At 28.7% G+C, this 13,319-nt stretch overlaps 1 protein-coding gene and 1 long non-coding RNA gene across 2 annotated transcripts in view; both read left to right on the top strand.

Moving 5' to 3' along the window:
* LOC100865061 (uncharacterized) overlaps positions 1 to 13,319 on the top strand; it is a 203,166-nt gene that overhangs the window by 91,949 nt on the left and 97,898 nt on the right. The gene's annotated exons all lie outside the window — the stretch shown is intronic.
* LOC147658558 (uncharacterized) overlaps positions 10,980 to 13,319 on the top strand; it is a 29,227-nt gene continuing 26,887 nt past the window's right edge. Inside the window, exons 1-2 of the long non-coding RNA XR_015294486.1 lie at positions 10,980 to 12,219; positions 12,774 to 13,064. This is a non-coding gene — a long non-coding RNA (uncharacterized LOC147658558). The remainder of the gene's footprint in view (positions 12,220 to 12,773; positions 13,065 to 13,319) is intronic.

The following is a 13,319-nucleotide window of genomic DNA, read 5'->3' as shown; positions in this document are numbered from 1 at the left end:
GACTTTGAAGTTTACCAAAAGCGCGAAAACCGAGATCTAAATGAGAACAGTTCCTCTTGAATAATATTATTCTTCAAAGAGAATTATATAATTGCTAGAAGATATTTTACGAAATTTTGAAACATTTATTTATATAAGAATATTTAATAATAATAAAAAAATCGTTAAAAATTTATCGAAATTATCATTGGATAAAATTTATCCATACGCGATGTTTTCAAATAGGAAATAAAATAAAATATACTTCTTATCTTGTAACTAATAAATCGAGAAACCATTATTCTTTGTTTCGATTGTTCTATTTCCTGTGCATTTTATTGAATTCAGTTATATCATATCGTAAGAGAGAAGGGGAAAATATTGTCCCGAAAAATCTTTGGAATTTTTCCAAAGGCTAAGAATTTAAAAAAAGAAATGATCACAGAGGAAGAATTAAATTCAAGATTGTGCAATGTTGCTTTTTCGTCTTTCGATCTTCTTATTCGAAAATCTGTTGCTTTTCTTGTGACGATATGACAGAAACGGAGAAAGGTTTAGAGAATGCAGCCACTGATGCAGCCGCCTATGTACCGTCCTTGGCAGTTTGCCGTGCGGCACAATTATTGTCCCCGAACGCTTGGTCTTGCGCTTCCTTTTGCGGACAATAATTCTCCGGTGTACTCAGAGAGGGTTTCACAATAATAGGAAAAAAGGTGACCCTCGCTATTCAGGCCCAAAGCGGTTATTTCTCACTATAATTTAATAACGGCTTGTATTTTGATAACGTTATTATTTCATGCGATTTCAAAGAGATGAACTTTTTTTTTTTTTCAACGAATTTAAAAATATCAAAATAGTACAAACGAAATAATTGTTATAATCATTTCAATATTTCACACATTAAACGGCGGTGTGACGAGTATTCACGTTTTGAGATATTTTTTTTTTAAATAAAAGAATAATTAAAATTTTTCAGTCACAACTGGAAAAGAATCAAATTAAAATATTTTATTTTATTCGTTAATAATTTTTTTTTCCTTTAAACAATGCAATCAATTAAACAATTCAATAATGTCAGATGGGGCATAATTAAATAACTTTTTGCGTGTTCGTAAGTAAAAAAGTATAAATAAATTCATTAAATCAAAGTTAGAAATATATACACCGGGGAATACGAGCGAAATCATGAACGCGCTGTGTTCATCGTTGCGAGTACGAATTATTGCACGCTTAATGAATACTTAGTTTGGCCTCCGAGCGTCTTAGTTCGGCTACTGCCCATTCGACCTGCACTTTCTCATGAATTTTTGATCGGGCTACTGCGCTTTTCAAGTAACTGGAATATTAACAGACTTGGGGGAATGACGAATATCGAAACGATATTGTGTCGGGACTGAAATTAGTTAATTTAGTCGAACTTGGTTTATGAGCAATAGAGAAAAACGTTGGAACGTTTTCGACCTTCCAACCATCTCGTCACATGGGTGGTCGTGCGCGCGCGCGCGCTCGTCTTTTCTTGCGACGTGCGTTCGTGTTTACTCGAACGTTATAAATTTAAACTCCAAGCTTGCTGTAAATATTTATGAACCTACAAGTCATAAGCGGTAATAGGATATAAGGTAGAACATGATTAAAGTACAATAATCATTTACAATTATCGTTAACTTAAAATTATATTCTTATATAAGTATTGATAGGTGCTTGACTTTTTTTTTTTTTTTTTAAAGTTACATCTTACATTATATATATAGGAAGATAATATTTCTTATGGTCGATAATTACTTCGCGTAATATAATAATTATTATAAAAAGTAATGAAAGAAATATTTTTGTGTTTTACGTTTAAAAGAGTACGTATGATATATTAAAATTCAAAAGGATTTGACTTTTTTAAGCTTCGATAGATATAGATTGAACTTTGACAAAAAATATGTATTGAGCTTTATATGAGAGAAAGACAAATGACTATTACGTTTCTATGCAGTTGGCATTCCCAATCAATAAATTTTTAGCATTTGTATGAAAATATTTATCAAAGCAGGAAAGGGGCAAAAGTGTTTAGAGGTGGATACACCGGTTTATAACAGACAGCTGTGAAGTGTTCACGCGTTGTTTGCAGATGTAACTGACATTCGCAAATGTTTGATTTTCTACTTTTTGTATTTTTTTTGTTTTTTTTTTTTCCTTCTTCTTTTTTTTTTTTTTTTTTTTTTTGTTTCTCGTTGAGATAAAATAAGAATATATTGTGCATTAATAATTTTGTCTTATATTCCGTAATATTTATTGCAGAATCTACTTTTAATTTCAAGTCTCGTAAATTTATTTTATGTTATGTATAAAATGAATAAAACGGAGATACGTAAAAAAAGAAATTCAAAATAATAATTAATTTAAATTAAATAACGACACGTAAAGCAAAATGTGATCGCGAAAGGATTTCAAGATCCTTTAACAATTTTTGAACCTTCAATTTTATCGAGATGTATACGGAATATTCCATTGTATATTTTATACTATTTGAGTCGCTGTATTCTCATCACTGAGTCATAACATGGTTGGTTGTAAAAAAAATTCAATATTCTGCAGAATGGTGTAGTGGTAAGAAAAAGGAGAACATAAGATTCAAGTTCTAAAATACATTCTGCGTGGGAATAAGAAATGGTGGTTGTATGATACTTCAACGATAATAAATAATTTCGCGATTGCAGCGCAATTTTATTGCGGTTAATATATTTTGAAACTCTTTCGTTACCCGAAGAGTATACCATATTGCTCATGTGCTATTATTATCGTCCGTATTATTAATGTAATTACTCATTAAGTAAACGTTATAATGACGGGAGTATTAAATATATTAGTAGATCTAGAAGGCGCTATTTTCAAGTAGTTAACATTTGTTGTCGATTATTTATTGAACAATAAATCAACAACAATCTTGTATCACCATTGAATCAACACGGTTCCTCCTAATCTCTGGCTATATCTCTGGTTTCAGCAAAGCAATTGAATATTTTTATGTTCATCACTATTCAGTGATGTCGCAGCCTTCCTTACCTACCAAGTTGCTTTTAACACGGGCAATAATTATATCCAAGAATGACGAAACGACGATGATACGTAGTTGCACGTCATGTAATGTAAATATTATATGTGTAATGTATCTTGTATCTTCTTTAATATTCTTTATAAATTCGGGTGAAAAAAGACACGAAGTAGTAAATGTACGAGCAAAAAGTTGAAATAAATTTTGTTATTGATTGAAAAAAAAAAAAAACAAAGAAATAAAAGATGAGAATCATAAAGAGATGAAAGAGAAGTTTTTTAAAAATTGTGGGAATTATGGGAAAAAATAAAGCACGATAATTATTCTTCATTATGTTTATTATGTGGGTGTAAATTCTCCAAATTAATCAGAATTTTATAGATGGCTATTAAAATTTATTTCAACGTGTAACGTACTATAATCTAGGGGTGGGGGGGGGGGGAGACGCTTAATTTATAAAGAAACAGGCCAGTAGCCCTTTATTATCCGGAGGAAAATAATTAATTAGCGATGCGCTTTCGTGTCGGTTGTACAGCTGGTGCAATCATTCTTTGGCTGACTCAGCTGCTACGTAGCTGAAAATGTTGCGAAGAAAAACATCAACCGTATTAAAGATAGGAAAAAAAGACTTCAGGCAAATGGTTATTGTTTAGCATCAATCTGAAAGAATTTCTCCTTTTTTAATTTTGCTTCTTATTATTATTTGGAAATTTCGACCATTTCTCCACAAAATTTTCTATTCAACAATTCTCGGCTCGTGATTTTTATAAATTTTGATGATTTACAAAAATTTTCAAATTTTTTAATTTTCGAAAAGATTTTTGAATTTTCAATGTTTAAATTTAAAAATTTATGTATCTCCAAATTTTCAAATCCATTTCATCATTAAACCTTCGAGTTTTCAAATCTTTTTCAATTTTCAAGAATTTCTGAATTTTCAAATTTTCATATTATCAACTTTGTTAAATTATGATATTTCAACTTTTCAAACGTTTAAATATTTAACGTTAGATAAACGTACTAAGCAAATATGGAACAAGTCACATCGGCATCTCAAGTGTTTAAAGTCATTTAAACTCTAATTCCACTAAACCAATATACGAGAAGCGTTTACTTGAAATTCAGACTGTAGATCTCGAATAATCTCGCGTTGTTTCATACGATATATGACGCATAGAGTTTTAATTAATTAATACATGGCATTCACGCGTGATAAAGTATCATGTGTACATTAGATAGATAATCGAAAACGTGAAAAAAATAAAAGACGAAAGGAAAAATAACAAAATTTAATAGTTTCATACATTATATTTCTTATTTTTATTTTTAATTTAATAATTCTATAATTGGATTTTTTCATCTTGCAAGATTAATCATATATCATAAATCATGATACATATATATATATATTTCGTCCCCTTGAAATACACGAGTAATATACATAAAACGTGATACGATAATATATATATATATATATATAGTAATTGTAAGTTTCTCGAACATTGAAAACCATCGTCAACTTTTAGACGATACTGTACTAGAGCTTCTTCGAGTAGAAATATGCGCGCGCGCGCACACCCCACCATATGTGCACGCATACGTATACACTGTCTGTTCCTTAAAGCGGAAAAGATTAACAAGCAAGAACGAGCGGTGAGCGTATTGAATTCAACACATGGAGCTGAGTCCCTGTAAAACTCTACGAACGCATTAATAATCTCAAGCAAGCAAACAGGAACAAATAGAGCTATGGATCGAAGAATTTCATTATCTTCCCGGGGTTATCTCGGGTCACCGAATAGCCTATCGTCGTTCATTCAGAGATCCATTTAATTACCAGAATTCCATTCAGCTTATGCTGTCACTTTGCTTGCCGATTTACCGTCGTTGTGTTTCTTATACACATAGTAGTATATTTGTTTGTGTTCCATGCGCATAAAAACATTGGTGGAAGTAGGGACGGAAGAAGAAGAAGAAGAAGAAGAAGAAGAAGAAGAAGAAAAGAGAGAAGGATGGAGATAACAGTCGGGGTGGGGAGGAGAGGTGGGGGTTGCCGTGGGATCGGAATTTCTCGAGAACATTATTATCATTTGAAATTACGCGAGTGATTCGATTCGCTGTAATGCAGTCGCATAATTTTCTCTATGTACAGCTGTTCGTTATGTATAATATTTACCCGTGACGCGTACTATATTCATAAATAAAGCTACAAAGATTTCTCGAACGAAGTATAACGTAAAGTTTCGAAGGGGGAGCCATGAATAGACCATGAATAGACAAATCATATAGTACAGGATGTATACGTATCGCATAACGGTAACTAACATTTTTGAACGTCATCAAATAAATCCATTAAACACATTTGATACGTAAACTTTGTTATATAGTTTTTTTATTATCTTAATTCTTTTTTTCATTAATATTTCTTTCGTATTTGAAAAAAAAATGAGATTTTTTTTTTTTTTAATTCGTTGTTTAATTGGAAAATATATATATTCCTTCGAGCATTAATCCATGTTTTGAAATACATTTTCAACAAGAGAAACATTTTAAAAATATTATCGCTATAATTTATGCGCTACTAAAAACTAATTAATTTTATATGTCAGCATTTTCTTATAGATTATTTGAAGAGGATACCGTTACGTGATACACTCTGTATGTTTTATCAGTATTTATAGTCGGATGTAGATAATCAACTTCAGAAATAATTAATGATCATTTAGATATAATATTATTATAGGTAATCGTATTTTCACGATAAAAAGAAATTTTTAGAATATATTATATTATAATAATATAATAATATTGATATATTATAATAATATATTGTTGGATATTTTTTAAATATTTTATACATTTTCGTTTCCATTTCATTAATAATTCACATCAAATTGTATAAAATAAAATTGTATTTAAATAAATAAAACAGAGCAAATATTTATAATATCATTGTGTTAAATTTTAAATTTGATCAATAATACTTGTCTTAAACTAAATTTTAATATTATGTTAATAAAAAAATATAATTAATATAAAAATTATAATAATTGTAATAAATATAAAATATATAAATATATAATGTAGAAAGAAAGAATCCAAAATTAAAAATCCATAAATTTTAATTTATTTTTTAAATTTTAAAAATTTATTTTGTTGAAATTCACTTCAATACGCTTCGATCAGTAAAATTAGAATCAAATCTTTTTTTTTTTTTTTTTTTTTAAAAATAATTATTTTAATTTTAACTTTTTCGTTTCATCCAAATGTACAGATATATTTTCATAAGGAATTCATAATTTGTTGAAGCATGGACTACGTGGACTACGTTGTGTGCAGTTTCAAGTGGATACACATCACGATACTGAAAGTTATTTATAATGCGCGGTTGGTCGTGGCCGAGGCTCAGACGCGAATTGTATATGATGGAATCGTGTGTATGATAGCTACCACTCGGCGAGTACAGTGTCGTACAAAAGTTGCTCGATTGGTTTGTCCTACGATCCTGTATTTCCTTCTTGGCCTCGTTACGCGGCAACTATTATTATTGACGTTACTAATTCCCTCTTCTTTCTCCACTCTTCCTCCGTTCTCTCTTTCTCTCCGCTGTCCCCTCTTTCTTACCGACTGTCTATCGTTAACCTCATCGTATTCATCATTTTATTACCATATTCAAGCGCTGTTATTTCATGTCTACTAATTGCACTAATGAGATGTAATCTTACATTACATCGTTTTTTTTTTTACTTTGACGTTATCGCGTTTCATACAAATATAAAATGCTAATGTATATCGGATATTTTTTGAAACGCATTTCTTTTTTTTTGAAGGTTTATCAACGTGTCGCTAGAAAATTTTTGATCGATGTGTACGCAGTCGGTAGGTTCGAGTAGCATGTAAAGAAGCATGTAAGCTCCGGTGTAATGTTTTCGAAATCGAGAAGCATGTTAACTGAACAATAACAAAGAGATATATTAAATACCGTGATAAAAAATTTTCATATTTTTTAAATTTAAATATAAAAAAAATATACATATTTCATTTTTAGCCTTTATATTTTTCATTAATGGATTTTTCTTTCAATTTTTTCCAACATTATGAAATTATAATTCGCGAACGTGCATATATGAAATTTAACCGGAGAAAAATATTTTACCCATCGTTATTTCAAATAGTCTCGTAATATTTCATTATCGCTCGTAAAGTATATGTACATATTTCTTCATTTTGAAATACGAATACATATTTAACGTGTAAATAGATTTTATGAGTTCAAGATACACGATAATGCTTCGTTATTCAACATTATGTTATATAGTGCTCTTACCTCGAACAATAGTTCGCAATTTATTCATAGATGTCATACTTGTTCGATTTAAATGAAAAACTTCGGACTTTGAAAATATTCGTGCACATTCGATAAATAATACCAAAATGTAATTAATATTATGCGTAATTAATATTCATACGATACTTCCTACGTGTATAAAATTTTTTTTTTAATCAATATTTCGACATTTGTAATATCAAATTGCTTTCTAAAACTATTTTATTCACCTTTTCTCAATAACTCATTATACCTAATAAATTCGAAATTTTAATTTATGAAAATAAAGACGAGTTACTGTTGTGTTTATGATTGATCGTTACATTGATTACGCGTTACTAAGAGCAATGCCAATGAACCAAATGTCGAATCGATGGCCAATCTCTATTATAAAGACTCGAATGTACACATATTATGAATGAGCTGCAACGAATTAAAGGGCAGACGGGTCAAATCGATAAGCCATTTAATCTCTTTTTCCCTTAAAAAAAAAAAAAAAAAAGAAAAAAGAAAAGAAAGAAAAAAAGAAGAGAGAGAAAAATATGTATACACATCTGAGCTTTATCTGATAAACCGTACTTAAAATTCCACGGTTCCGTCAGTTACGTTTCGTCTGTTAAATATTTATGGAACTTATAAAGTTTCCTCTTTCCTCTATAAGGAAAGATCGGCATGAGCGCTTTCGACGTGATCTATACAGGGTGTTTCCGAAGTGATGGTATTCAAAGGGAGTAAATTTACATAGAAAAGTAAATCGAAAATATTTTTTTTTTTCATACGAAATTTCATGTTTGAATAAATTAATATCTAATTGAATTATACTTGAATAAATATTTGGACACATCGGATATGATAAAATATATTTGAGAATAAAATTACATTTTCAGGTAACAAATTTTTCAGCCGAATAATTATTTTTTATTCTCGTGAAAAATCATATATTAATTTTCAAGTTGTTCAACGCAAAGTTTCAATTTTTATATTTTTTGGTAATTCAATTCGCGGAAAGAATTTAATTTACTTGGAAAATATATTTCTCTCTCATTTGTCATCCTTTGCTACGTAATGTGATAAATCCAGACAGCAATGCGAATACCGCAGTGATAAAGGCAAGTGATAAAACGCGAGGTTGTGTGTAAGTGTACACGCATTCAAAATTAATTGAAATCTATTTCGAATTTTTTTTACACGAAGAAATACCAAATTCCTATCTTCCTTCGAAATATATATATATAAACTATTTTGAAATAAACTGTATAATAATATTTATTCAGAAATAAACTCGATTCAGCAAAGAGAGAGGCAGAGATCGATATAACTAGACAGTTTGATGCTCATATTATTATCTTAATCCTGTATAATGGAACGTTAGCATCATGATACATTAACATCTTGTGCACGTAGGTTTTGGCGAAACGAAAATAACGACAAGAAAATATGAAAACATTTTATCGTTTATTTAAAAATATTCCCTTCATTTTTGCGATATTTCCTTGGTATCGTAAAAGTTATGGTAAGTAAAATGTATTATAAATTTGCAAGGATGGGGGGGAAATTTAATATTTTCATCCGCACGCAGGGAAAGGATAAAACGAAATAAATAAATTTCAAATATTTCATAAATATAAATTTCATAGATACAAATATATTATAATTCCGTAAATGCGATATATTTCATAATTATATATGTATCCTTATAAATATTTCGTAAATTTCATCGCATAGCTCGGCATTAATTGCGAAAGATGAAATTCTTCGTTTATACAGACATATATTGATAATTGGAGATGACTTTGAACATCGTGAAGATATTTCGGTATATAAATAAGATCAAAGGTTAATCGTTTAGCTGCATCAGATTAGATTTAACAAAGAAGATTTACGTCCATACATCTTTATTTGCTCGTCCACCTGCAGGCTTTATTAAATCACTGCATTCTCTTCATCTTTGCTCTCCCTCTCGAACAGAGCTGATCGATGAAAGAATAAACGTCTGTAAAGTTTCCAAGCAAACTTTGCTTTATTAAACGCCATAATCTCATTTTGTTATCCGCCACTTATGAAATTGATTTAATAAAAGAAAAATCAAAAGAGCAATAAATATACGTAGAAACTGAAAGAGTAAATGTTATCAAGGAATAAAACTTCAAAAATATGAAGGGCGTAAAATGGGATAAAGGAATTAATTAATGTAATCGAAAATTGAATTATTAAATTACTCCATGAGTATTATTTCGATCAATTCGAGTCCCTTTTAAATCTAATAAAATTGATTTATTACGAAATAGCGTCTATTTTAACAATCCTTATCGCATAATTGAATTTCGTTCGATTAAATTTGCTGTCCGTTTTATTAATTAATCTTTATTCGCGAATTTATATCAATATATTTATACGTTTATAAATTTTTTTGAATTTTTTGCGTATCAAATTTCTTTTGTTACTTTTCCCTTCCTTTTCTATCTTCTCAAGTTAGTACAAGCTTTTTTAATAATTATTATTATTATTATTATTTTTTTTTTTTTATGTTTATTCACACAAATTCAACGCAACATCAAAAAAGCATGGAAAGATTTTTGATTGGAGGATATTGATTTTTTGATGATAGAAAAATAAAAGGAAAAAATACAATATCCGAAATGACTGAATACACTGATGGCAATATTCATAGAGAAAAATATAGAATTCAATTTGATAAATTAATAAATTGAAACTATCTAATAAAATCAATATTGATGTAACAAAATTGATGCACAGATATTATTTATTCACGTTGATCGAACTATTTAGTTGTATCCAACACACACTTGACTATTTTTCAAATTACAATCTCATTGGGCTAAAAATATATAGCCGGAGGGAAGAGTTATTAAACCTTTGATCGATTCATGCAGGTTATATTGCGTTGCGCGAAAAAAAAAAAAAAAACTGAAAGAAAAAGTATTTAATATCGGGTAAAGCTTACGTTGAGGTTATGTTCGAGAAATTAAATCCGGACTTTGTAGTGAATTACCTTGAAGAATTGGGTTCTGAATAGGATCGATACACTCCTCGAAACGTTTTTGTGTCCAAGAGCCGCAATAAAATATATTTATTCCCTCATTTAATGTAATCAAACAAGAATTAGACGGGGAAAGAACGAATAACACTCGTAAAAAGACGTAATTCCTCTGATCGATAAAAATACTCTTGAAAAGTTTATTGGTAAATAATAATTGGTAGACTTTTTTTTAAAAAGATTTATTAAAATTTCTAAAATACCATTCCATTGGATGATTTTAAATATACAGGTTCGAATTAAAAATTAAAAGATTTTTTTATTAATTTATTTATTTCTCACATTTTTATATGTTTTACAAAATAAATATGTACAGAAAGATTTTACAATATTTTACAATGTAATAATATAATGTTGATACATTACAATGCAATAATACAATATCAGAATTTTTATAATATTATTTTACAAAACACTTTTTCGTAATATCTTTAAAACATATCGATTATCAATTTTAAAAAAATTTACCATATTTGAAACTATGTTTAAAGAAATAGAAAGATCGAAAAAAAAAAATACATTAAAAATTTTTACAAACTTTAGAAATATAAAAAATCGAAAATCTATTTATATGGGTGTAAGTTGTTTCGTTCTCTAAAACGGGTTATACGACTTTGCATAAACTTGATAAGTCGAGAAACCTAACTCCCCGCGGCGTAAAATAAAAAATAAATAAATAAAAAAGAAAAAAAAAGAAAATTTTACTGAACTTTGCGAACAGATAGAATTCACCCTTGGAAATAAGGCCGTGTTCTGGAATAATAATAAATCTGCCTTAATAAAACACTTTCGTGATTCAAGCTGAACTTCGTCGAAAAAGAAACAAAAAGGCGAAATCGAGCTAAAGAACTTGAAAACCTCTTTCTTCTTCGTTCCACTACTTTCATAAAATCTTTTACCCGAGAAATATTAAAGTGAAGAAAGAGGATGTAATTTTATGCATCCAACAATCTATTAATTAAGTATTATATCATGTTGAGAGACTTCTTCGTAAAGATGAGTATATTTTTAGTCTGTTTTTCATGTAACTTGCGTTCGTTAAACATTAAGGCGTATTCATTAAGCGAACACTGTTCAGTGGCCAATAACAACGTTGCTCGTTGTTCACAAAACCATTCATTTCGCTTTACCAATATAGTTCACGAAATACTCGCGAACAGCGTTGTGGAGCCAACCTCACGAGAACAATAACAAGCAATTTGTACCTTCTGTTTATTACCGAACGTTCCACGGAATAATACAATTGAACAAGCGATGAGTCATAAAATTCTGATTCGATTACGCTTTGTGACTTTCTCTTCTGGTAGCTGGTCGCTCGTAACGCTACAATAAAGGATTTATTAAATTGTCATTGGGCTGGATATCGAACGGGCGAAAGGGAGGCGATTTTATGGCTGGCCCCGAAGTTTAACCTTTCAAGAGTATTAAAATCGGATTAGCCTCTCTGGATGATATTCATTGTTCACAGTTGTAACGATATATCTCTCTTCACCCCTCTAATGTTCACACGGAAAGTATATAATAGATAAATTTAATGTTTCTCCTCGTTTCATCGTAGACATTTTCGATATTTCATTCGAAAAATTTTATTTCGCCTCGTATCTTTTAATAATTTCATATTTTTAATCGGTTCAATATGTATTTTATCGTTTCGACGTTTCAAAGAGTAATCTTCTTTTGCGAAGATATTCGGGTCGTGGTGAGTAGACTTGTTATTCGCTGCACGTTCAATGGGACACTTAACCCTTTTATATTCAAATTACTTTGCTTGTATGGGTTGGAGAATGGTTTTTCTTGTTATACGTTGACATGGTATGTAAAAGAGAATATAAACTTTATTTGTTTTTCTCTCTCTCTAATATATATCTTGATATTTCATTAGAAAAAAGTGTATTTATATCTCCACTATTTCATCGGTTTTAATTATGTTTTGTTAAAACCGCGGAATGGATCGATATACTTATGAATGTAGCTATGAAAATAAAAAACAATTAATTTCGAAGAAGAATATTTTGAATAAAATTTTATATAAAAATATAAATCTATTATTATTTTTTGAATCTTCTACAATATTGCAGATATAGATATATTATATGAAGTTAAAAAATTAAATTTAAAAAACAAGTTTGATTTTTTAAATAGAATCACACATTTCTTAATGCATAAATAGATGCAATTTTATTATTCTTTATAAAAAATTATTACCACTTATAATATAAATATTTTCTTAATCAATGAATGAAAAATGATTAATTTCGTTTATTTATACATTTAATTAACAAGAAAATATTTAACTATTATTAAACGTTATTATTAAACGTAAATTAATAAATTTTTTAAATTACATAATAAAATTTTTTTTACAGAAAATAAGGAGATACATTGCTATGTTTAAAAATACCTGAGACATCATTTAAAAAAAAGAAATTGATATCCATAACTTCTTTATGTAACTATATATTTAAAAAAATTAATAATATTATAATGGAGACAATTACTTCATATATTATTAAAATATTTTTTAATATTACTAAAGAAAGAGGATTTTAGATAAAAAATTATGAAGTACAAGACACATACATAAATCCAGAATTACAATTTTTCATTCAGAACTGCGAAAGGATATCGAGTATTAAGCTAACAAGTAAATATAAAACGTAAGTATAATTAGAATTAAGTAAACTGTTGAAAAAAACAAACTCAAAAACTAAAGAAATAGTAGCTGCAACAGGTAAGTAAAGGTAAGTATAAGGTAAGTAAATAAAATAATAACATAAGTAGATAAAATAAAATAAAAATACATAACCTAGAAAAGACAAAAAAATTTCTGGTGCCACCTCTTCACATATCATATTCTCCTAATGAAAAGACGAAATTTTAAGCAAATTCTGCAAAATTTTGAATACTGCGAA

The sequence above is a fragment of the Apis florea genome, unplaced genomic scaffold (assembly GCF_048593485.1).
Source record: "Apis florea isolate Af1SG1 unplaced genomic scaffold, ASM4859348v1 contig_2153_pilon, whole genome shotgun sequence".
Taxonomy (NCBI): domain Eukaryota; kingdom Metazoa; phylum Arthropoda; class Insecta; order Hymenoptera; family Apidae; genus Apis; species Apis florea.
Note: the sequence above shows the minus strand (reverse complement) of the source record. Positions and strands in the feature narration are given on the sequence as shown.